The sequence below is a fragment of the Peromyscus leucopus genome, chromosome 4 (genome assembly GCF_004664715.2).
Source record: "Peromyscus leucopus breed LL Stock chromosome 4, UCI_PerLeu_2.1, whole genome shotgun sequence".
NCBI lineage: Eukaryota > Metazoa > Chordata > Mammalia > Rodentia > Cricetidae > Peromyscus > Peromyscus leucopus.
In genome coordinates, this window is record NC_051066.1 from 111,951,766 (window position 1) to 111,977,637 (window position 25,872).

At 41.4% G+C, this 25,872-nt stretch overlaps 1 protein-coding gene across 8 annotated transcripts in view; it reads left to right on the forward strand.

Annotated features, from left to right (window-relative positions):
- The window catches only part of Plcb4 (phospholipase C beta 4), a 385,025-nt gene that overhangs the window by 61,682 nt on the left and 297,471 nt on the right, over nt 1-25,872 (forward strand). For 5 of the 8 annotated variants that reach the window (XM_037205240.1, XM_028884514.2, XM_037205241.1 and 2 more), the window contains exon 2: nt 25,530-25,599. The exons of the other annotated variants lie outside the window; for them this stretch is intronic. The gene's annotated coding sequence lies outside the window, so the exon portion shown is untranslated. The remainder of the gene's footprint in view (nt 1-25,529; nt 25,600-25,872) is intronic. 8 annotated transcript variants of the gene reach the window in all.

Below are 25,872 nucleotides of genomic sequence, written 5' to 3' on the forward strand. Positions count from 1 at the left end.
GAGTTTTTGTTTTGCCTTGAAAGGCAAAAGAAAGTCCTTGGTAGAAATAGCACGTCAGTGAAGGTTTGAACGATGTGTGTCCAACACTGGAGCTCTAACAAGTGTGGGTGGAACATTAGTCTTCTAAATGTGATGTTGGGCTAGGTTTCTGACCCTTGTGAGCCATGTACTGGGCATGGTGGCATATGCACACATGCAGTTCCAGCACCTGAAAGCGGACACAGGAGGTCATAAGTTCAAAGTTAACTTGGATAGACTCAGTATTTTCCAGCGACTGATGTCAAGGTGATTATATTTAATGCCTATTGCTGAAATCAGGTTTATGTCTTTAGGATCAAACTTGAGAATACTAGGTGAAAACATTATCCTTTATTATCACTAGTATTTCTCTGTTTTCCCCTCAATTTTTGAAAAGAAATGTTATTTATTTAAATATTTTCTTTCTGTCAGTGTTTGCCTTGATAGAAAAACAATAAAGAAAATTTGCTTATTGGTTCTTCCTGGTTGTGAATAGGCCCGTATTTTAACAGTGCAGTATTTTCCTGATGATGTTTGATTTACCAGTGAGAATAGAGATGAACAAACAAGACTGTACTAATTTTTTTCTTGTTGTAAAAATGGTGTTTGTTGTAGATAACTTTTAAAATTCAGAAAAATGAAAGATGAACATTGCTATTGTTTCTCCATCCCCACAAAAGCCCCAGCTTCATGTTGCATGCCTTATACTGAGAGAGCACAGTTTGCCCAGCTCTCACTCGATTGTGATCACCTCTTTTGTGACCCTGCAAGTGTGATTTAGCTAAATGTGGACTTTAGTGATTACTTTAGAAATGTCCTTTGTTCCATATTTAGGCATCTTTCATTTCATTATTTTAAAAATTGTTATTAGGGGCCAGGCAGGAAGATGTTCAGTTGATAGAGTGCTTCCCTAGCATTCCAAAACCCTAGGTTTCAGCCCTACTATTGGAGGTATGGTATGCTGATTCATGACTGTAATCGCAACATTTTGGAGGTAGACACAGGAGGATCATGAGTTCAAGGTCATGCTTAGATATAAACCTAGTATAGGGCCAGCCTGGGCCACAGGACAACCTGTCTCATAAAACAAAACAAAACACTAATTTCTCTCTCTCTCTCTTTTTTTTTTTAAAGATGTGGACATATAGAAATCATCATTCTTGTATATTTCAGAAGAAAACACAGATTAATTTTACATATACTTTTGATTTCAACATGCAATATATAAGGCAGAAATAAGGATATTGATTTGTTCAGTGGAAACATTTAAACATCAAATGTATCTAAGGAAAGAGTGGTTTCTACTTGTCTTCATATTGGCCCATGTTTAGAGACTAAAGCATTTACACACCACTACCACTAATACTTTACTCTTGGGACCACTTGTTGTAATGAGCTGTCAATTATTGTGCATCTAAGTGTAGTTAAAAGGACTATTTGGCTTGCAGTTTAAAAACCAACATGAATTGGCAGGAATTGAATTATAAATGAGGTTCGGTGAGGAAGCATGCCCTGCCCTTGTCAATGTAGTATCTTATCTCTGAAATATTTTACTACTTGTTTAAAAATAAGAAACACAAGAGAACTCCATGCCCGTCCATAGAGATATTTACACCCCATGCTGCATCATTCACTATAGCAAAGAATTGGAATCAAATTAGTTGTCCATCAATAGGTGAATGGATAATGAAAAAATATATATATAATGGAATACTACATACATCTAATAATGAAGTTTAAAAATTTGCAGGAAAATGTTTGGACTTAGAATGTATAATATTAAGTGAGGTCACATTATCTCAGAAAGGAAAAAAAAAGGAATTTTCTCTCTCACATGCAGAATCTAGTCACTAGTATATGTATATTTGTGAACAAATGTACTTGTGGGTACAGTATAACTGGTAGAAAAGCATAAAAGAAAGGCTCAATGTAGGGGGAGAAGGGAGGTCTGACGCAGGTAATGGACACAAGTTATGAAAGAGGATGTAAAGTTAACTGTGTTCCTATTTATTATTTATTTATAATGGACACAAGTTATGAAAGAGGATGTAAAGTTAATTGTGTTTCTGTTTATTATTTATTTATTTATTTATTTATTTATTTATTTATTTATTTATTTATTTATTATTCAAGTCAAGGTCTCTCTGTGTAGCTCCGGCTGTCCTCGAACTCCCTCTATAGATTAGGCTGGCCTGGAACTCAAATAGATCCACATGTACCACCACTGCCTGGTGTTTTTATAGTTCTAATACTACCATGGATTTTTGGTTTGGGTGGTGGATAAGTGTATACAATATATTTATAATGAAAGTGTTAATTGTTTAATGTTTAATTATTTATTTTTATATGTGTGTCCCTGAGCGTATATATAAAATGTAATGTGATGCTCCACAGCTTCCATTTTGAATGCCTCTTCTAACTATATAGAAGTTTGTTGATTGGTACTGACCCAAAGTCTTTAAGTTTGTAAGATTTAATTTTAAAAATTAAGAGACAATAAAAATATAGTAGTATAATTGAGCATATGGCTATATAGCTTTTTATGTTCTTATAATATGGATTGGAAAAACCTTATGAGCAAGAATTAGGGACAAGTATTTCTTTATTAAACATAGAAAGGATTAGTCATGATACCTTGGAGAGATCACAAGGATGAAGTGGACGGCTAACTTAAAAGTGCTTTGCCTTTATAGGGGACTCAGCAAAGCTTCAGTGTACTAAAAATGTATCCTGTTTATCACTAGATTATTAACAGGGTACTAGTTTTAAAAATGTGTGTGTGTGTGTGTGTGTGTGTGTGTGTGTGTGTGTGTGTCTGCCTGCCTGTCTGTCTGTCTGGGTCAGAGGCCGTGGCACACATGGAGGTAAGAGAATGATTTTTAGAAGTCATTTCTCCCTTACACTATGTGGGTCCTGAAGCTTAGGCTCCCAGGCTTGGCAGCAGGCACCTGCACTTACTACTGAGTCCATAATGTATAACTATTAAAATACTTTACTACTGCTTATTACTGTGGCACAAATGTATAATAGTTCATGTTTCCACAGTGAAGATCCTTGCTTTGAAGGTGCCTCTTACAAATAATCACTTTAAGAAACCTGTGAGATGCTGGGCATGGTAGTACAAACCTTTATTCTCAGCACTTAGGAGGCAGAGGCAGGCGAATCTCTGAGTTAGAGGCCAGCCTGGTCTACATAGTGAGTTTCAGGACAGCTAAGACTTCAAAGAGAGACCCTGTCTCAAAAAGAAAACAAGAACAACAACAAAAACAAAACAAAACAATCCCCAAAGAAACCAATGAGACTATTGATATTTTAATACAGGAAACAGCGTCACCATTTATTAATAAACAGAAAAGTAATACCTGGCTGTTTGACAGGGAAAAAATATAGACAAACAAAAGTAAAGATTTAAGATTTATTTAGTTCCATCCTTTTTTCGTCCTTTTTTCTAAAAGGCAGTCATCTATCAGCAACTGCAAGCATTTCTCCAGCTCTGTCCTCTACACTTTTACAAAAACAGGTAAATGCTGATATAAAGATTTGAGTTTTCCTATGTAAATTACCCTATTTCATTTAAATAATGTATATAAAGCTTTGTGGCATTGCAGCTTAGGATTTGAGAATGAATGTGGCTGTCATATTGTACATGTGATATGAGGTGGAGTTGGCAAACTTTTTCTTAAAAAGCCAGAAATGAGTATTTTTGATGTTGTGGCCATATTATGTTCATTTCAGCTGTTCATTATTAGGGCCCCAGAGTAGCCATAAACAATACTTAGATGAATAAGGATGACTGCATCCTAGCAAATGGATATTTCTGAGTAACAAAATTTGATTTTATATAGTTAGGTGTCATGAATTATTCTTCTTTGGATTTGTTTCAGCCACTTAAATGTGTGAAAGTCATTCTTTGCTTGTGTGCACTATGAATGCTAATGTCAGCCCCGATGATTTGCTTGATGAGTGGTAGTTTTCCTGCCTTTAAACATTAAAAATCACTTACAAAACTAAATCATGGTTTTTAAAGAAATACTTAAGGAATCCTAACACAACTTTCAGAGTGGGATGGGTGATGTCAGACAAATCAACAAAGAGAGCCCCTCTTTAATGGGATTCTTGTCTGACTCTTTGCAGACCATGAATAAAGGGAAATATTAAAGAGGCAGATGAAGAAGGTGTGGTGCCCAGGCAGGCGGCTTGGAGTGAGCCTTCACCACCACTCCCCATGTAAAGGACTGGGATATCCCCGATTCTTTTTGACGTTGGTTGTGTGTGGAGCTTCTGTCTGCACATACCATTTCCTTATGCAGATTTTGCTCTACATTATTAGTTGACAAGTAATACATCTGCAATCGATGACTTTGAAGAACATCTTATTTTTTAAGGTTTACTAATTATAAAATACTAATATTAAAAGAATATAATATGGAAGCATTGACCATTGTCCAGAAAGTACATTTTAAACCTTCTAAATGCTTTATAAGGAATAGGTGTAGCTAGAGTTTTTCTCTCCGGGTCCTGCCAAGCCCCGGCAGTCCCTTAGCCCACTTATAAAATAAATATACAGATGCTTATATTATTTAAACTGCTCAGCCATTAGCTCAGGCCTACCATTGTCTAGCTCTTACTCTTATACTCAGCCCATTTCTGTTAATCTGTATGTCACCACGTGTTCTGTGGCTTTACCTGCTGCCTTTACATGATGCTTTCTGGACGGCAGGCTGGCGTCTCCTCTTCTCTGCCTTCCTGTTCTCTCAATTCTCCTCCCTGTTAGTCCCTCCCATACTTCCTGCCTGGCTACTGGCCAATCAGCATTTTATTTATCAATCAATTATCCACAGCAAATAGGAGTTATAACCTAATAATAATAGTGTTAAGCCCAGCCTGCTGGCTGTCTTTAAGGGGTATCTGAAAGCCTGCTTCCTCCTGGCTCCATCCACTCCTCCCTAGGTGTGTCTCCTGATGGCACTTCTGCTTTCAGAGCAGGGAGGACACGGTGGTGCCATTCTGCTGCCTTCTGGATTGTTCTCTGCTTCTAATACAATGGGACTGAAAGTGGACACCGACTGATACACCTTTGACTGTCACCTCAACCACAGAGTGCCCCACAAGACAGAGAGGGAGGAACATTGCATCTGGGCATCTTGTTAAGGACTGTGCTCTGAGTCTGTGCTTTGTGTGTGAGTGATGAGGGTATGTGTGGTGAGAAGCAAGAAAGGATGTATTGAGCTTTTTGAACTACTTGTTCCAGATTTCATTTTGGTTACTTCATATGAAGAGCAAAATAGTGTTTTCTTAGTTCATTTTTCATTTTGTAGAAGTTGGCAGCTGTAGAATGAAAAATATTCTTATTAGATAGCCAAATATAGGTGTTACATATATTACAAAAGAAGGGGAAGTACTTATATTTATTTAAATATAAGTATGTATTTGACATATGTATTTACATATATAAATATACATCTACATTTATATACATATATATACACATATTTATTTATACACAAACACACAATTAAAAGAGACAGAGTTATTTATACATGATATAAAAATTGGAAAATAAGATCAATGTAAGAATAAAGTGAAACGTGTGTTTTCACTATCCAGCCACAGCCACTAGTGGAGTTTTCAGAGTACCTTCCATGCCCTGTGTCTGTTTCCCATGCATGCAGGATGCTGTAGCCAGTCCTCTGTTTCCCGGGTCACACTTGTGGCAGGGCTCTGTGTGCCTGGGCACAGTGTGAGGAGCTGGGCACAGAGCAGCCTCTCCTTTCCTAAGGTTCAGGCAGGAGAAAGACAGTGGCCTCTGTGTCACTATGTCACGATGGTGATGAGTTCTGTGAAGAATTGAAGAACAGAAGTGAAGGGACAGGGAGGGCCTGGTTTGAAGTTAAAGATCAGTCGGATTGTAGTGTCCAACATTTACAAAGCTTGGTTTTTAAATTAAACAACAACAAACAGCAGCTGATTTTTTTTTAACATTGTCAGTACTCTTTCATAGCACTGGGGATGATAGGCAGAGCTTATACTCTGCCACTGAACCGTGGCTCCCACCCTCATGAAGTTGTCTGGCCTTGAACTGTCTCTAGAGCCAGGCTTCCCTATAGATTGTGGTGCTCTGGTACCTCAATCTCTGGGTAGCTGGGACCACAGGTTTGCAGCACAAGGCCCTGGCACACTTTCCACATTATTAAATAAGAGTTCTAAACAAGCACCACTGTGAATGGCTTGTCTATTTTATATGAACAAAAAGACTTGTTTAACTATATATTTTTGTTTCTAATTCCAATTACAAGTAAGGCTGTGATGTCACTCACTGACCATATACATGTTTGTATATCCTTAGGATACATTCCTAGGAGCAGAATTCTTAGACACAGATTTTCATATGTGCCTGTAAGATTAAAATTTCTGGCTTCTGACTGCTTCATAACTCAGTTCATTTTCCTTCTCTCATTCTCTGTACTCTCCCTCTGAGCAAAAGCAGGTAATATTTTCCAGGTTTAACGAACTCCACCATGACAACATGCTGCTTCAGTGTGGTTTCATTTTGTTTCTGAAGACAAGAGGGCTAACACACTTAGAATTGCATCACTGTGCAAGCTCAGGAGGCCCTGTTGTTGCTCACAAAGTTGGTATGAGACAAAGACAGAAAGATATTAAGCCTAGCAAACCGGCATCCTTGGGAACGCGGGAGGCTCAGAGCGAGTCTCAACATGCCATTTCATTTGCTTTATCTATTTTTTTCCTTTAGAGATCTGAAAAAAAAAATCTAAGATATTGAATTGAATCACAAAAGAAGCATTCATTCTTGCAAGAAAACCAGTTTGCTCTTTTAAGCTTGCATTATGATAGAATTTTCAATTCTAGCAAATTAAATAAAATTACTGTTTGAAAATTTTGTCTGCTGTTATATTTGTCTGGTATTCTTTCAGATAACATTATTTGAAAATTTATATATATATATATATATATTAATATTGTTATATATTACATAGCTTCTCTAATCTGCCAAATATATTTCTTCATTTGAAAGCTAGCCAGGGTCTTCCCTGATGTAATGGTCAGTCGTTGCCCTCAAATTGACACAGTACAGAATTATCTGAGGTAGTGAGCCTGGGGGAATGCCTCAATTGGATTTGTTTGTATGTATATCTGTGGGGCATTTTCTTGGTTGCTAATTAATATAGGAGAATCCAGCCCACTGTGGGCAGTACCACCCCTAGGCAGGTGGGCAGGCCAGTGATCAGTAGTCCTCTGTGCTTTCTGCTTCAGGTTCTTGCCTTGAGTTCCTGCTCTGGCTTCTCTCAATAATGGACTGTCACCTGTAAGGTGACATTCTGGATGACAGTCTTTCTTTCTTGCCAATTTGCCTTTGGTCATAATGTTTATCACAGCAACGAAATCAAACTAGAACATGAGAGGGGGTGTTATCTGTTCCGGGACATGAGTGATGGGAAGGGGTTAGCATACATATTTGGGGAGTGTGCTAGGCAGGGGAAAGTGCAAGAGGGAAATGAGATTGGGAAGCTGAATGACAGTAAGAAGGCCACGGTGGCTGAGGCACAGTAGGAACAAAATGTGAAGCTTCACAGTTTTAACAGGAAGGCCGGAAAGGTATAAGAGCTCTCTACCGCTCCTCAGAAGGGATGGAAAAGTCAAAAGGCTGTGTTAATGTGGCACTTCTCTAACTCTTGGGTGTATGAGATGCACCCCCCCCCACAGTCTTGCTGAAATACAGATCCTACACTGGCGTATCCAGAATGTGTCTAGAGACTGTGTATGCTAGACTTTTTAGGACTGTTGGTGCTCCTGATGTGTCTGTGGACCACACTTTGAGTGGCAAGGTGTTCTGAGACAGTGTGTGTGTGTGGGGGGGGGCTCTAGGTCGGTAGCAGCATAACCCAATTACTGGCAGCTGGGGTTGGAAGGAATTTCTCTAGATGTCCTTTATGCACGTGGGGCTCTATGCTGCACATTCTAAGAGCACCACCCATACCAGGGGGTCATAGGTGAGAAATTCTTCCCCAGTGTGTGTTTAAGCTTTTGCTGCATATTATGTTTATAACTAGAAGACGAAAAAAAATAACCCCGAGTATATCTGTTTTTTATTGTTTCATAGCCTGCTTCCCATTGATGCCTCACTTGTTTCTCTTGGTCTTTTTTTTTTTTTTTTTTTGAGACAGGGTTTCTCTGTGTAGCTTTGGTGCCTTTCCTGAATCTCACTCTGCAGACCCAGAGACCCAGGCTGGCCTCGAACTCACAGAGATACACTTGCTTCTGCCTCCTGAGGGCTGGGGTTAAAGGCATGTACCACCACTGCCTGGCTGGTCTTTTTTTTTTTTTTTTTTTTTAAGGCTTTGATTGTGTTGTAGACATTGTAGGTCCTCTGGTTATATGAAACTCTTGGCATCTCCTTTATTGTGATAAAGTTGCACTCATTTCTTCCACCTTAGGTATTTTATTACTGTTATTTGCTTGTGTATGATGCTTGTATGCATGTGTGTCCATGCATGTTGGGTACTTTTAAGAAAACTGTGGAGAAGCACTGAATCCATTCAGATTATTGGGCTTGCACCATCACCATTGATTTCTAGAACTTTCTCATTTTAATAAAATGAAACAGTATCTATTGAACAATATCTGTCCTATTTCCCTTCTTGCTCTGGCAATGTAGTGATTTTCTTCCTCCATGAATTGACTCCTTGGGGTTGTCTTTTTGTGGCTGAAGTAGTTCACTTAGCTGTGCCTTTAAGGTTTGCCCATGTGGTTAGCATGTGCTAGGGATTTCTTCCTTTTAAAGAATGGACATTAGTTCATTGCACATACAGACCATATTTTGTTTATCCATTCACATGATGGGCACTGAGATGTTTTTATGTCTTGGCTATTGCTGTGAATATGGATGTGTGATGCTGCTGTTATGAATGCAGACATGCAAGTGTATGCCTTTACTCCCTGCACTGGTGTTGAAGATTTTGAATGACCATGTTCAACTCTCTTCATTTGTATCTGTTTCTTTGCCATCCATTCTATACACGAATGGGCTGAGAAGTCACTCCTGTCCTTCCATGGGCAGGAGTTGCTATATCAGACCCCAGCCCCATTGCTTCTGGATGAAAGGAGGACTTTGTTACCATCTTCCAGGTTCCGCAGTGGGGTCAGACACCATTTCCCAGAGTCTCAACTTGTGGATATGAGAGTCTGTATTGCCTTGTTGTCCTGTCTCACCTCTCCGTTCTCCTCCTGGCATTTCCTGGGATCACTTTCTAAATGAGCTGTCCCTTCCAAAATCTTCAAGTAGTGTTTGGCTCAGGAGAAGCTCGACTAAGTGAGGCGAGTGGTTTGCAGAATTCCTCACCTGTACTTACACACACTCACCCTCTGTAGCTGGAGAACTGTGGGAAAATCTGGGTGACTATGGTGGAGTCTTACTGTGTCCTGTGTCCATCTTTCTTTCTCACCCTGTTCAACTGCAGGTTCAAGACCTGTTCACAACAGCACTTAAATCCTGTAGCACCTCCCTCCCTCCCTCCCTCCCCCCTCCTCCCTCCCTCCCTCCCTCCCTCCCTTCCTTCCTTTCTTCCTCCCTCCCTCCCATTTTCCCTCCCTCCCCTTTTCCCTCCCTCTCTCTTTCTTTTTTGAGAAGTAATAGTTTTCTTGTTTATTAGGACAGTCATGTTTTATACATAGATGCGAGCTTTTGGCTTTCACTATCATATGTGACCTCAGGGGCTCTTCTTGGTTGTATCGAGCTTGTTGTTTTTTATCTCTCTTGGTTGTATTCTTTATGCATTGTATTCTCAACATGAAACTGTGTCTTTAGCGGTGGTGAGCTTAGAAAGAGATGAGTTTCTTGTACTCACGTAGCCACTCAATTGGAAGATGGATTAAGCCATCACAGCTCTTCTTCGTTGTCTCTGAGGAAGTGTGGCTTCTAGCAGGGTGTGAACGTTCATTGATCTTGGAGGGTTTTTAGTGCAGTGCTCGGGTTGAGCACCTATGAGCCAACTCGATTTAAGGGCTACTGCAAACCACAAGTCCCGGGCTTGTGATTTCAAAGGGAAAAACATGCGTGTGTCTGAGGATTGCAGCTCACCCACACTCCCCAGACCAGAGAGAAATTTGTAGCCTTTAGATTCTTGCGGAATCTAGAATGCTTCTTGCTTCTTCCTCCTCTCAGTTTGGAAGGTAAGTTATTTTCATGGTTGCATCATCTAGCTGGCTTGAAGCAAATGAGTAACTGTTAACGCAGGAGGAGTTTCGGCTACAGAAGGATTGACAGGCAGTGCAGGTGTTGTGTGCTGTCAGGGGAGTCACAGCAGATGCTTTCTATGTTTGGATTGTTTTACTACAATACACAAGGATCATGTGTACATGTGATGGCGTAGTTCTCTGCCTTAGGAACAAGCTTATCAGATCTTGTATATTAGAAGTTAGAAATATTTGTTGGGCTTGCACAAAGACAGCTATTTGGGGAGCAGGGAGCAATTTCTTTTTTCTCAGGATAAATAATAAAATATGAAAATTATGTGAAGCCCAAGCAAGAAAACATGCTCAGTGCATCTCGGAACTAACTAAGAACATTTATTATGTCCATCAAAATGTAGGCGGGATGATTTGAAATGGTGAAATAAGGCACCTTTCCATAAAAGGGATTCTTAGGAAGGCAGCTCACTGTCTCCAAGCCTCTTCCCTTCAACTGTGTGCCTTCTGGCTGGTTCATAGCAGCATGAAATTACATTAAATTAGAAGACACTTTGGGGTGACATTAATAGCTTGTCTTGATGATTTTTCATGGTTCAAGGAGCCGTGACTGATTTCTATTCGGGTCTGAGATGTTGCTGGAGATACCTGAGCAGAAGCATAGCTTTCTGTCTAGCTGTTGCTTTTCTCTTCCTCTACTGACCTTGCAGTTGACTTGCTGATAACCTGTCTTTCACTTTCCTCCTCTTCCTTTCCTTTTATCCTTTCAGATTAGATTCTAAGCCAGAGGTTGAGTCAGCCATCCTCCTGGATATTGAACTCTTGGTTCTGGTTCTAGTCTTTTCTTGGGCCCCTGCTAATGAGATATAGAATCTTTGTGACCCATAGCTGCTTCACCTGTCAAATAGAAAAAACGAGGCCACCCCTTCCAGTGCTGTGAGCACTTAAGGGCACAGCCACTGGGTTAGAGTTCACAGTGTGGGTCCCACCTCCGCCACTTCCTGTTGGTGGCATTACGGCTAGTATTGTGTCGACTTGAAGCAAGTTAGAGTTTGGGAAGCTAATTTGTGAAGAGGGACCCGCAATTGAAAAAAATGTTCCCACCAGACTTAACTATGAGCATTTTTTGATTGATAATTGTTATGGGAGGGCCCAGCTCGCTGTGGGCAGTGGTACCCCTGGGCAAACTGTCCTGGATGCTATAAGAAAATAGGCTGATCTAGTAAGCTAGTAACCAGCACTCCTCCATGGCTTCTGCTTTGGTTCCTGTTTCAGGGGCCTATTTTGAGACCCGGCCCTGACTTCTTTTAGTGATGAATTATGACCTGAAAGTGTAAGTGAGATAAACCCTTTCCTCCTTGGGTTGCATTTGGTCATGGTGTTTTATCACAGCAAGGGAAATCTAACTAGGATGGGATCTTTGGTTACCCATTTAACCTCACTGGGCCTTTGTTTTCTCATCTTTGAAATTAAGTACATTATTATGCCTAAAAGCTGTTAGGAAGAGAAATGAAGTAATATGTATAAATTGCTTAGAATAGTACCTAATACATACTAAGGCTCAATAAATATTAACTTTGCTGTTGCCCATCAGTAAAGATGAATCAATATAGATTTTTTTTTTGTCTTTGTCATCTTCCTTTGCCCATGTTTACAAAGCTCACATTCTAATGTTTAACTTTGGGGTTCATATATCCCCATGTATTGGCCATGCTTGGGGGAAAAAGGTGCTCTTTATTCTTGTGATTTAGTATATGGGAAGCACACAGAACCCATTTTGAGTATTTGAGACTTCGAGCCTGGGCCTACTTCTACCTGTTGGTGGGGTGTCAGCAGCTCCTTTCCTCCCTTTCTCTTGGTCATTTGTCTGTGGAATGAGAGGCTTGTTTTCAGATGTGAATAGATGCCTTTGATTGCTGGAATCTAAATAACTTTTCCTTTTACTTCTTAAAATTTTTAAATTACATTTAGTTTGTGTGTGTGTGCGTGTTTGCACACACACATACACACACACACACACACACACACACACACACACACGCACGTACATGTGCACACTTGCACCTGCTATGGCCTGTGTGTGGAGGCCAGAGGACAGCTTGCAGGAGCCATTTCTCTCCTTCTACTGCATGTGTCCTGGGGATCACGCTTAGAGGCAAGTGTCTTTACCTGCTGAACCATCTCTTTAAGGCTTTTCTCTTTCTTTTTCTAAAAGTTGACAAGGTTCTTGCTGTGTAGCCCAGGCGGGTCTTGAATTTGCTCTTGCTTTAGCTTCTCAAATACTGTAACTGTTGGTGTGTTCTTTCAGACCTGGTTTAAATAGCAAAGCAAAGCAGAACTAAATTGGAAGCCATTATATGGAAATATGGTTATTGAAATCCAACATAAACTTGTGCCGTGATAACATGTACATTTTGGTAACAAATGAAATGATGTTACTTTCTTGTAATGCTCAGTTATCTGCAACAATTCTAACATAGAATGAAAATAACTGAAATTTCCATGGAAAAGTAAGTTACAGATGCTTCAAAATACTACCCTGGCTGTTGATTTATTCACAGCTAGATGATGTCCTCCCCTTCCCATACGCAGGGAAGACAACCATGCAGATATTTTCCCCACCCAGGTTCTGCCACTTTCACTCTATTCATAAACCTTTCTGGTGGCCTGTGGAACTCAGGCAGGTACTCTGTGGACTAGGTGGTTGCTATGATTTTTCTTCTTTGTTGCTGGAGAGCTTCTCTCCAGGATCCACCAAGCTCTGCAGTCCCACAATCCATGTATAAAATAATCACTCAGACGCTTATATTACTTACAAAACTGTATGGCCGTGGCAGGCTTCTTGCTAACTGTTCTTATATCTTAAATTAACCCATTTTTATAAATCTATACCTTGCTACGTGGCTGGTGGCTTACCGGCGTCTTTACATGCTGCTTGCCCTGGCGGTGGCTGCAGTGTCTCTCCCCCTTCTTCCTGTTTCCCAATTCTCCTCTCTCCTTGTCCCGCCTATACTTCCTGCCTGGTCACTGGCCATCAGTGTTTTATTTATATAGAGTGATATCCACAGCACTTCCCTGTAGCTTGAGTTTTTCTGCCTTGCCCATAGTCAGGACAAATCTCTGTTACCCGCCAGTCCCACAGCTGCTCAGACCCAACAAAGTAAACACAGAGACTTATATTGCTTACAAACTGTATGGCCGTGGCAGGCTTCTTGTTAACTATTCTTATATCTTAAAGTAACGCATTTCTACAAATCTATACCTCGCCACGTGGCTGGTGGCTTATCGGCGTCTTCACATGCTGCTGGTCATGGCGGCGGCTGCAGCCAGTCCTTCTGCCTTCCTGTCCTTTTATTTCTCCTCTCTGTTAGTCCCGCCTATCCTTCCTGCCTAGCCACAGCCGATCAGGTTTTATTTATTGATCAATCAGAACAACTTGACATACAGACCATCCCCCAGCACAGCCAAGTGCAGACCATCTCAAACACCTGCACTCAGGCCCATGGTCCTAATCATCCTCTATACGGACCTGCTGGGTAACGCCACAAAGAACCCAAGAAGGGCTCCCACAGGACATACAGATCATCCCACAGCACTTCCCCTTTTCTTCTTTTTTTTAAAAAGGAAGGTTTTAACTTTAACATGGTAAAATTACATATAACAAAACAATTATCGAGCATGAATTACAGTTACAATATTAAAGAAGATGTCCTGTCTATCTTATATTTGTGAGTTTAAGGTTCTATATCTAACTTATTTTTTATCATAACTGAGGAAATTACAACTATCTAGTCTTTAACCACATCAAAGACCTAAGAAGGAACATAATGGTACCTGAGAAATGGAAGATGGATTCAAACAACTTTCGGGGGTCTTGCAAGAGTAGACAGAGACAGCTGGCAGCCTGGACAGCCACCTAATGTTTTTCAGCATTGTTGGTGCATTCAAATTGGCTACAGGCCTAGAGTATCTGACAGACCATTTTCAGAAGCAGGAATTCTGAAAGACCATCTTACCCTGTCTTGGCAGAGTACAGTGGTCGCTTTCCTTGTGTCCCGCTTGTCCAGGAAGGACAGCATTGCATTCGTACTGTCAGCCGTCAAGGCAAGGGCAGTTCTTTGCCCAGTAGGCCATTTTGTGCCGAGAAGACAAACTTCCAAATGGAAATGTCTTAGAAGTCCAACATTCTCTCGGGATCAATTGGTGCAGCCAGGAGCAATTGTGTCTCTCGTCAACAGAATTCTAAGTTATTTAAATGCCATATTCTCTAGGTCTATGAAGTGTTTGAAGATTACCTATCTATCTGAAATATATCTATGTATACCTAGAAGACTTAACAACATGGCTACAAATATGATTATCATAGATGACTAATTGTTAATCTATTTTTAATTATCCATAACAATTTTAAATGAGTTACATAAACATAATACCTCAAACAAGAATAGAAATATATATATATATATATATATATATATACAGTATAACAAAATTAACTTCAAGTTTGTATCAATAAACTAAAATTTATACCAATGTAAAACATTTTAAACATAAACTAAAATCTATACCAATGTAAAACATTTTAAACAAGTTGTTCTTTAAAAGTAGGTTCATTAATCTACCCTTTTATCTTATCATCTCTATATCCTATATATCTAGATCATATCCCCTTTCCTTTTTTAGAAAGAGATCACATTTATAATCAACCTGTTTTAAATAAAAATATTGGTTTTTCTCTGTCCCACACCAGAGGGCTCTTCTGATTTGGGACACAAGAATCTCTTAACCATTTTTTTTTAAAGCAATATGTCTTGGTTTAGAGGGGGAGCGAGCCAATTCCACCTCTAAAGCCAGCTTGGTATATTTGGGAATTTGGGCGTAGCATCTCTTACTACTTCCTGCTGGAGGGGGGTGCTGTATCTTAGGGGGATGCAAAGAAAAATTTAGGCCTATGGGGTAGTCCGTGAAGCTGTATTGTGTGAAACAGTTGCCTTGAAACCACTCTGGATGTTGGATCATCTGGGCCATGGTGTCATCGGAGACCTTTCAGGGGGTCTTGGCTGGTGAAACCTGATGTATCTTAATCTGGAACAAATCCATAGCCTCTGGCTTTCTGTGGAAACAAAAGCAGAACCTCTTTTCCAAAGCAACATATCCTTAAATCCAAATTTTGAAGTCAAGGTACCTTTAAAATATACATATTGGTTTAATTTAACATCTTTTTCGATCAAATGTTTTTTTGTAGTTAAAAATCCCAAAGACAACATAATCCAAATTTTATGTGTGATAGCCATCTTTATGTGGGTTATTACCTTTACTGTTTTTTAAACACTTTATTTTTAGATACTATTTGTTTATATAACAGTATATATTTTTTTCTTTTAAGCCTATGTACATTTTTACATGCATTATAAACTATTTCATCTGAATCAGTCTTATTGCGAACTTATTGCTTTAAACTATAGCCTTTTAAACCTGAAACGGCGCTGTGGCTGCTGGCTCCGCCCACTTCAGCTTCCCAACATGGCAGTGGGACATTTTCCGCCAGCTCTGGGAGTCATCAAGTCTCAGAAATAGTAGGTCTACGCTTTTATCAAAGCCCAGCAGTCCCACAATCCATGTATAAATAATCACTCAGACGCTTATATTACTTACATACTGTATGACCGTGGCAGGCTTCTTGCTAACTGTTCTTATATCTTAAATTAACCCATTTTTATAAATCTATACCTTGCCACATGGCTGGTGGCTTACCGGCGTCTTTACATGCTGCTTGTCCTGGCGGTGGCTGCAGTGTCTCTCCCCCTTCTTCCTGTTTCCCCAATTCTCCTCTCGCCTTGTCCCGCCTATACTTCCTGCCTGGTCACTGGCCATCAGTGTTTTATTTATATAGAGTGATATCCACAGCACTCCTTTGCTTATTATACGGTTACTGGATTATGTAACACTCCAAAAATACTAAAAGCTTTCCATGTGAATAAAAAGATGGAAAAATTCTTTTATAATTGGTACAGCTGGTGTCATTGACCATGAGAAAAAGCATGGTGTTGGTGCAGCCACGAAGTTGCTTCTCTCTAGGTTATTTTACCCATGTACTTTCTCCATGAGGCATGTTGCAGTCTCCTGGCACATAAAGACACTGGAAAAACTTGAACACTAGTCTTATTGGCCATTTTAAAAATCCAAATCATAGAACAAATACAAAACTACAAACTTGTGAAGAAGTTGGCACTAACAGACTGAAAAAGCACCCTTGCCTACAGTGAGCCAGGCACATGCTCAATAGCAAATATAAGGGTGCCCTATTGTCTTCCAGTGGGAAGTGAATTTAACAAGGAGGTGAGTTCTCCTCAGCCTCCAGAGTGCTGAGATTACAGCATTAACGGCCTATACCCCTATATCCAGCTACGTGCCTGTTTTCCTAGTTATAAAATGAACATGTTAGGATACATGAGTCATAGCATATTTTTAACGAAAAGTTAAAGTAACTGGTATTTGTGTGAAATCCTGAGCTCTAAGGCAGTTTTTAGCTGCCCACCTCACCATACCTTCTGCCCTTAGCCTTTTTACCAAGAACACACAGAAAGCCATTGAGCCATATTTCCAAAGTCACGTTCCTCCCTCACTAGACTACCCTGGATTCATTGAGTCTGCAGTTATAGATGCTTCCTGTACTGCACCACAAGGTCTTCTGGTAGCTCTGAGGCTTCTGGCTTCTTTTTGAATATCGGTTGACCCAAATGAAATTTCCAAACTCACCGTTGTTTTAAACACATCCTGTTGACTTAGGCACTCATCCTAGGCTTCATTCACCATGGTGTAAGTGTCCTTCATCGATGAGACTGCAAGTAAGACTCTTAGGCAGTGATTCTTCAGTGGGGCCAGTTTTGATTCCAGTGTCTTGTGGTATCTAGGAACATTTTTGACTATATGAGGGTACTACTATGTCATACTGTACTGACTGTAAAACAAACAAACCAACTCAAAGTAAAGCAAGTTGCTACCTTTGTCTAGGTATAGACCCAGGATGCTGTTGAACACTCTAAATGCTCAGGATAGTCTTGTACAACAAGTTATCTAACCTGTCAATAGCATTGGGAACCCCAACCTTGGGGGAAGAACCACACTCCTTCATGCTGCTACCCTGTAGGGTCTCACAGCCCTGACCTCTGGCCTGCCTTCTCTCTTCCTGATTTTAGCTTCCTGATGCCACAGTTTTGCTCTCACAGGCCTTTGCTTACATCATTGCTGCAGTCTGAGTGTCTCCCCTTTCCCCACAGGTAATGGTTCCTTGTGATGGATTTCTCAGTCTGCTCTGAATATGCTTCCATGTTTCTCACTAGAAGGTACTCTTTAAATTCTGTTGTCCCTAGACACTTGTACCTTCAAAGTGATGTAGGATCAAGATACATGGCTATTCAACATGTAAGTGAGTGGATGAATGTGTGAATGATACCACAACTGGAAAGGGGCCAGAGCCGAGCGTGTTGATGGCAGTGTGTAGCCTACTCTCAGGTAGGCAGCTTCCTTTTCACTGGATGGGTCCTTCCAGTAAAGACTCCGTGGACACCCTTCTCCCTGATGTACGTGGTTTAAATGTTCTGCACGTGATGATGTCTCTTCTTCAGTCTTATTTATCTCCTTTGTAGATCAAAGTATCTACCGATTGGTATCGGTATCAATCCAGGGGTGGCTTAAAGTGGCTGCTTCAGATAGACATGGGTGGAGGAGACAGAGCTCCGTGCTGAAGATGAACAAATGTGAGGGGAGGGGCAAAGGAGGCTCTTTTGCTCCAAGTCTCATTAGCATTAATTTAGCATTTAGTATAATCCAGGTTAGTTCTCAGTCTTGTCTGCACGCCAGTGTTGCAAATATGCCTCAAATAATATTGTTCCTTTTGATCAATCTAAAAAGATGTTTTGCTTGGTCTTGAGTGTGTCTGTCCTGGCACTTGAAATTTTCTCAGTTCCCAGGTAATCCTGTTATGAACCTAGCTTTGAGAGCCACTGATATCAATAATCAGGTCGATTAAAGTTACTCGTGTTAACATCTCCAAAGTAATTTAATATTTTATGTCTTGGTAATTTAATACTTTTAGCAATTTTATGATTTTTATATGCATAAAATTAGTACTCATACCTTGTTCAAATTTGTAATTGTGATACTATAACTTTTTGGCAAATGACATTGTATGACCTCATATTTCCCCCTCCCCTCAACTATCACAGAGAAACAGCTGACCATCCTTCATGTTGGAGGAAGTTGGAAGGAAACCATTTTTCAGATAATGTGCCTGTAATGTACAAATTTAGAATTTCTCCTTGGTTCCCATGCTGCCTTGCCTATTTCTAACATCCACAGCCTCTTGTGTCCCAGGACAAGGAGGAAGAGCCCTTACACCCCCTGAAGAAATTCTAGAAAGCTCCTTGTTATTTTCTGACCTCCTATGTAGTTATGCATGGTACTTTGGTTATGAGTGAGCTGGCTAAGATGGCAAATGAAGGAACTTTGGAATCCCTTGTGGTCATTTCTATCCCCGCCCCCCCAGCATCCTCCCCAGCACTCATTCATGCTTTCAGTTTGCCTGTAATACGTTTTCAAATAGTATTAAGGAGTCTTGACCACCTGTCATGCTTGTGAGTGGTCACTGCGATGAGCTCTGCTATTGTTTTAAATTGGAGAGCTGAAAATGGAATGTCACCATATGTCACTGTATGTCTAGCACCTAAGCTTCCTTTTAAGAATTGGTTTTGAGATGCTTAGGATGCAGCAGCTTTGCCAGGGAGTAGGTAGGCATTGCTATGAGAACAATGCACTGGGCAAAGTGTAATAAAGTCCAAGACCAGAACTGAAACAATTGAAATTTATAAACTTTGAGCTTACTATATTCTGATCCCACTGTAGGTAAGTGATTTCCTATTTGCTGGGGGCCTATAGGAAAACAGCAGAATGTTCCAAGTTGTTGTACTGGGTAGTAGGAGCTGGACTGTTTGTTTACCAACCTCTGATTGTGGTCTGAGGACTTTTGAAAGGTCCACTGACAGGAGAGTGTTGGCTCATAGAATAATACCTCTTCCACATAGGCAAACTGAGTCATGGGAAGTGAGAAGGACCTGGGTGGGTCACTAGCAGCTTCTTGCATGAACACATGGCAAAAGAATATGAAGAAGCTGCCAGGTACCTGCTGTTGCCATATGCTAAGCATCTGGGCAGGGTTTTACACTTATATGTCCAGTGCTCTTCCAAGGAAAGAGTGAGACTAGGAAGAAAGTAAATGCGAAACTGCCAGTCTAGGATGTTGCTCATCAGACCTTCCAGAGCTATTCTCTTCAGTTCCTTAGCTAGGTGTTAATTGCTACATCCCGAACTTCTGACAGGTTCTAAGGGTATTCATGAGGGGAGAATTGTTAGGTTAGGGTGCTCACTGCTCAGATTTCTTACCAGCAAACTTACAGATGAGAATACATCTCCCTCCTGGAAGCTATAGGATCTGTCACGTGGCTTTCTGCTATAGCTGTGCTATGTGCTTTCCTACATTTCTGCTCTCCTTCAGACCTGAGGTATGACATGCTCCCTGGTTGGCTTCCTAAGCTCTGCCAACTCTGGTAAATCACTCCATATTCACCCTCTGCCCCTTAGTTGTGTATTCAAGTTCCCATCTACCTCCTGCTGTGACCCTGACTGAGACACCATCCTAAGAGTCTTTTGTTTCCTAAATACTTGGGTGAAGTGAAGAGCCAGAGACATTATGAAGATAGATCAGGAAGCATAAGCTGTCCTAGAGCTCAGCATGTAGGATGTCTTACCATAAGCAGGAGTATTTGCTCCAAAAGGTATTTGAAACAGGTGCCTTGAGTTGTAATTAGAATGTTTTCTTTTCTGCTCTGTGGGAAGCCCCGTATGAGCAGTAAATTGAAAATGGGAGACTGCCTTATTATGACCATGTGTATAGCTAATTATAATGTACTTAACTGTATAAGATGGAAACTATGCAATGCGGGAAACAGAAAGATACATTGGGTCTGTCTCCATCTGGAAATTTCAGATTTATCCCATGAATTCTAATTCTAGATGAGTATATATTTTCCTCTGTAGATTCTAAAATTTCCCATCCCTCTAGTGAGTTATAATCCACTTTTTGAGAGTTTTTAAAAGCTGCTGTGTAAAGCATTCCAAGCACCTCGAAGGTGTCTCTATAGCAGCAGAACTGGTCATTCTGCAGGGACCCTCATGACTCAGGCACTTTGTTGAGCACTATGGTAATGAATAGTACTTGATGTGTGCTTTCAAGGAAATTACAATATGGTGGGAAAATAGAAGTCTGAACAAGTAATTATCACAAGACTTTTAAAGTACTACATAAGCACATAGTGGGGTATCTAAGTGAGGGTGTACTTAAGTCTTTCAGGAAAAGGCAAAGAGGTTGGGGAGTGACAGGAAGTCCCATGAGTTGCTTTTTGAAGGCCATCAGTGAGCTTGGCAGGAAGATGAAGGAGAGGCTGGGTGCTAATGGGGTTACCTGAGGGTTTTGAGGTGGAGTGAAACATGATTTAGCCATAGCCCAGTGGCCTTTGGAGGAATGCCTGGACTTGAGGCCAAGGGTAAATGGTAATCAAATCCTTAACAATCATTATCACTTAAGATAATATGGATTGTATTCACTCTAAAAATATTAAGAAATGTAAGCAAACTGGAAACTGTTTAAAAAAGTCTTTGGACATTTACTGGGAAACATTGTTTGTCCTCTTATAGCAATGCTCTGTAGAGTAATATGTGTTTTTTTCTTAATTCATGTGTGTGTGTGTGTGTGTGTGTGTGTGTGTGTGTGTGTGTGTGTGTGTGTGTGTGTGTGTGTGTTTATGTGTGCACATACCCATGAAGGCAAGAAAATGGTGTTGGATCCTCTGGAGCTGTGAACCACCTGACCTGGGTGCTCAGATCAAACTGGGGGCTTTGGGAAGAGCAGCAGCTGTTTCTCTTTCTTCTCTTTTTCTTTCTGATGCTCGCCAGAGCCTGAATCTACTTTGACTGGTACCTTGGCCTTCCCACAGTCCCCCTCCTCTGAGTTTCCCTCCCTGCACGTGGCTTATCTGCCCCGTGTCTGACCTTTGTGCTGGTGTAACTCAAACAGCTTGGACTCCTTCTCTCTTTCTTTTCTCCATTTTTCTTTTCCAGGCACCTTCTTGAGATTTATAGCTTCCCTGCCTTGGGGATTTTCTTTTCAACTCTAGCACGAGGTCCTCAAGCTTCCTTTTGAGTCCATTCTTCTTTTATTAATGAGACTAAGAACCTCGATTTGCCTGATAACTCGAGATTAAGTGCCAAATTCTAGAATTATGCTCAGGCTCCCTGTCCTGCAGGGATTCCATCTGCTTTCGTCCTTCCGATTCTTGTTGGTTGCTCTGGTCTTTCATTGACTTAGCCCTCTTTTGCTTTGTAACAGAATACACCAAAACTTCCTGGCTTGAAACAACAACCATTTCAGGAGTCTGTAGGTTGACTGGTCTCAGCTGGGCAACACTGCTCCCTGTGAGACTGACGGGTTGCAGTTCTTTGCAGTTCAGAATGTTTGAGATGACTCACTGAACATGAGCACTTGAGTTCAGAGAGGAGTTCAGTGAGGATGTCAGCTAGAACGCCTCCAGGCTGGGCTGGGCTGCCCCCTCCATGTTGATTGGGCTTCTCACAGTATGAGGACGAGGTACCAAGGGGGGCCATTGTCAATGTGCAAAAGCAGAAGTCACTAAGGTCCTTAAGAATGGAACTTGGAAGACCTGGATGACAAGTCCCCACTGCATTCTGTAGGTCCACCCAGCCATAGGGCCAGGTTTGAGAAGAGGGAAAATAGATTTGCTATCTGATCAGGAAGAGTACCAAATAATTTGCAGCGCCCCGCCTCCTTTTTGGCACCTAGTCTGCCATGTCCTTTAGTCCCCATTATTCCCCACTCTGGAAACTTTTAGTTAAGTGTTAGTCACCAGCTGTTTGTGACCACTATATCTCAGTTTAAATGCTCCCAAGAGGCACTCAAGTTTGTTTTGTCTGGCCCATAGTCATCTGTGGTTCAGAGGGGGCAAGTGTGTGCTGCTGAGGATTTTTTTTTTATTTTGAGGGGCTTATGGTGGGCATGTTTCAAACACACCGTTATCAATGTTGGCGGAGAAGTGGAGATACAGAACCATTTGCACACTGAGGATTATTGGAAGGAACGCTCACTGCCGGCTCATCTAACTCAATATTACTTATCCTGGGCCAGAAAGCTCCACCTGACTTATCTTCTGACTTCTAACTTTTCTGGAGCCATTCTCTTCCTGGATTTCCAGTGATGTCATCATCATCATCATCATCATCATCACCACTATTATCATTATCATTATTATTATTATTATTATTTTAAATTTCTCCAATGTAACTGTCCCCTCTCTTCACCCCTCACTTCTTCCCTTCCTTCTTTATTTTATTTTATTTTATTTTTGAAGACAACGCTTTCTTATGATTTCCCTACTGGTTTTGAACTCGGAATCCCCCTGCCTCAGCCTCATCCCTGTGTTGGGATGGCAGATATGCACCACAGTGCCAGCCCTTTCTCTTTTTTGCCCAGTGTCCTTCCCTGCCCTTGAGAAAGAAGACTCACTTTTCATTTCCTGCTTTGGTCTGTCTGGCAACTTCTAACTGATTTCTCAGCTCTAAGTGCAAATGTCACTTCCTGACATGAGCTGTAGGTTCTACCTATCCTCTGCTCCAGGCTCTAGAAAACAAAGGAATGTGAATGTCCTCTTCTGGGTTAGGCACTCACCAGTATTTGTTATTTATGTCAATTAAACATAGGAGGTAGTTGCCTTGCAAAAGAAAGGATTAATAGAGGGAATACTTATATATTAAAGGTTTGGAGTCGTCCTCTCTTCTGGGGAATATAAGGACATAGTTTCTTGGAGTATGCTCTGCCATTGGTAGTGATGAGTCAGTGAGGTCTTGCCCCAGGAACATAGTATATAAAGATGGAGGAAGCATGGTGTTTTGAAATGTAGCAGGAATTCCTGCTTGGAATGTAAGTGGTTGACTAGAAGCCGTCACTTCTCCTTTTCTCTTCTGTCAGTCTGTGGCCCCGTGTCTGTACCCTGAGATCTCAGCGATGGCAGAGCTGTGATGACCGGCAGTCCAGAGCTGCTCATTCCGTTTCCAATTATTAGCCCATGAAGCCAGTGACTTGTTTGACTGTAAGCCTAATACTGGTTTGATTATGTGCTTGTGATCCCACTCTTAGGAGATAAGCCTAGGTGTAAGTTTTGTTTTTCTGTGGTATGCTGTTTGTCTAAAAAGAACATTAGTGGAATCAAAATGGCAGGGGGAACACAAGGATGGAGTGGGAAGTAACTGTGATTCCATCTTACTCAAGGAGAACACTCAGAATTCTTAGGCCCTATTTGTTGGGCCCTATTTTCAGGTGGCTTAGATAAAGAGGGGGCAGTGTTATTTCGGTTTATTTATTGTCATTACAGTGAGTAATTTAGTAACTGCGTATTGTATGTGAGGGGCACAGTAAAGAAACCACCACCAAAATGGCCCCTCCATGATGCAGGGTGGGGGTGGGGTGGGGAGTTGGGGGGTTAGGTGCGGGGTGGGGTGGGGATAGGTATTGTGGATAAGAGAGAGGACAACCAGATGCATCTGGAAGAACCTACAGAAGAAATAAAATAAAAGCAGACTGGGCATGGCCAAGGGCTTTCTGCAAGGGAAGAGAATAGCAAGAATATGGAAAGAGAAAATAACAATGTGATTAGCAGGTTATAAGGAGGGTGAGTAGCTGAGGGGAGGGAAGCCCTGAGCTGTGGCAGACCTGGCAGTTCATGGCAGAGGAGGTGAGAAAGGCCAGGATGCTAGCATGGGAGCTTTGAAATGTGTAGCAGGCACTTGTGAACAGGGACTGGGGGAGCCCAGAGGCCTGCATGGACTTTGATATACAACCGCAGGTATATGTCAGTGGAGAACCATGTCCCTTCTGCCAGAGGCAAGGGAAGTGACTCCTTTTGGCAAACGTGAACCCATTTCAAAAGTTCCTGAGGAATGTTGTCTTTCATTTAACCACCAAAAATCCTTCTATAGTCCAGCTTGAGCTGAGGCAAGACTGTCCTTTCTAGACAAGGTCACTTCCTGAGACTTAACACGTATGAAATACTCTGTTGTCTAAGTGGAGACTGTAAAGTGAAAAGCAGTTGGCCTGTGTATTCAAGGCGAGTACTTGCTCAGCAGTGCAGAATGAACATGTGATGTGGGACCTGAATGGAGTATTTTGTAGAGGCCAGAATGTGGGCAGAGGGCACAGATAAGCGCATTTAAGAAAAGTTGTGCAAGAGAGGCAGGGGAGGACTTTCTAGGCTGAGAGAGTATTTCATAGGAGACTTAAAATGAGAATGACGGATGCCCTTTTCTCTCCAGTGGCAATGAAGGCATATGGGTTATAATGGGAGTCACAGGATGGAGGGCAATATAGCCTCTTGGGGACAGGATGCCGGGACTGAGTGTTGGCATCATGTCATAAAATATGTGATTAGGGTCATCATTTTCTCTGTGGTTGATAAGGTAGTTTTGCTTTCAACCATTGATATGGTTGTGCTCTGCCCCAGAGGGGTGGCATTAGAAGAGAGAGAGGAAAGGGGAGGGAGGAAGAGGTAGAGGCCAGGAATATGAAAACATTTGGATTCTCAGTGGAGAAGACAGAGGAATGCTTTGACTGTGAGTTGGCTCAGTTTATAGAGAATGGAGGTATAAATCAGTATATAACCACAAGCCATGTGACTAACAGCACAGGGAACACAGATTTGAAGCTTTATTGAGCATTTCATTGGTCATCTTCCCTTCACTAGACAAATACCTGTTCCGATTGGGGTCAGAGTTTCCTAAGTTTGGTCCCGTGATTACTTAGTCCCATTGCCTCTGGTTTTGTGAGTCAGAAATCAGGAGCAGGAGTGTTTGGTGGAAAAGCTGTTGCCCTGTAGCATCTGGGAAATAGAGAAACAGGCAGTGTCACAGATCCCTTTTGATGGCATGTCCCTAGCTACCTGCCTCCTTTGACTTGGCTTCACTGTTTTCCATTAGTACCAAGCTGAGGACCAAGCCTTAAACCCAAAAACTGTTGGGCAATGCCTAAGACATAAACTAAGGCAGCAGTGTAGCAGAGAAAAACAAAACAAAACAGTATATGATTCTATTTGACACGAAAATGTGTCCCAAAGGCAGCCAGTTTAGATTGCCTTCACCAGTGCCTTCAGGCCTAACCCCTGCTCTCCTTTGCCTGGATTCTACAGGAGCCTTCCAGCTAGTCTTTCTCTGCATGCTGTCAGCCGCCTGCAGAGGATCCTCAGCAAAGCGGCCCGGGTGAGTCTTTAAACCATGTCTGATAATGTCGTTCTCCTCTGAACCCACCGTAGCTTCCTGCCTCCTTCAGAATGTAAGCCAAAGCCCCAACAAGAGTCGTGTGGCCTGGCACGATCCCTTCATTGTTGCCTCTGACTTCATCTGCTGCTCCCCACCTTGTTCACTGCCTTGCTGGCTCTCTTGCCAAGTGCTGCTGCTCACGCACGCCCGCTGTGCCTGTCTCACCCAGGCCTTTGCACATTCTGTCGTTGACTGGCTCCCTTTCTTTACAAT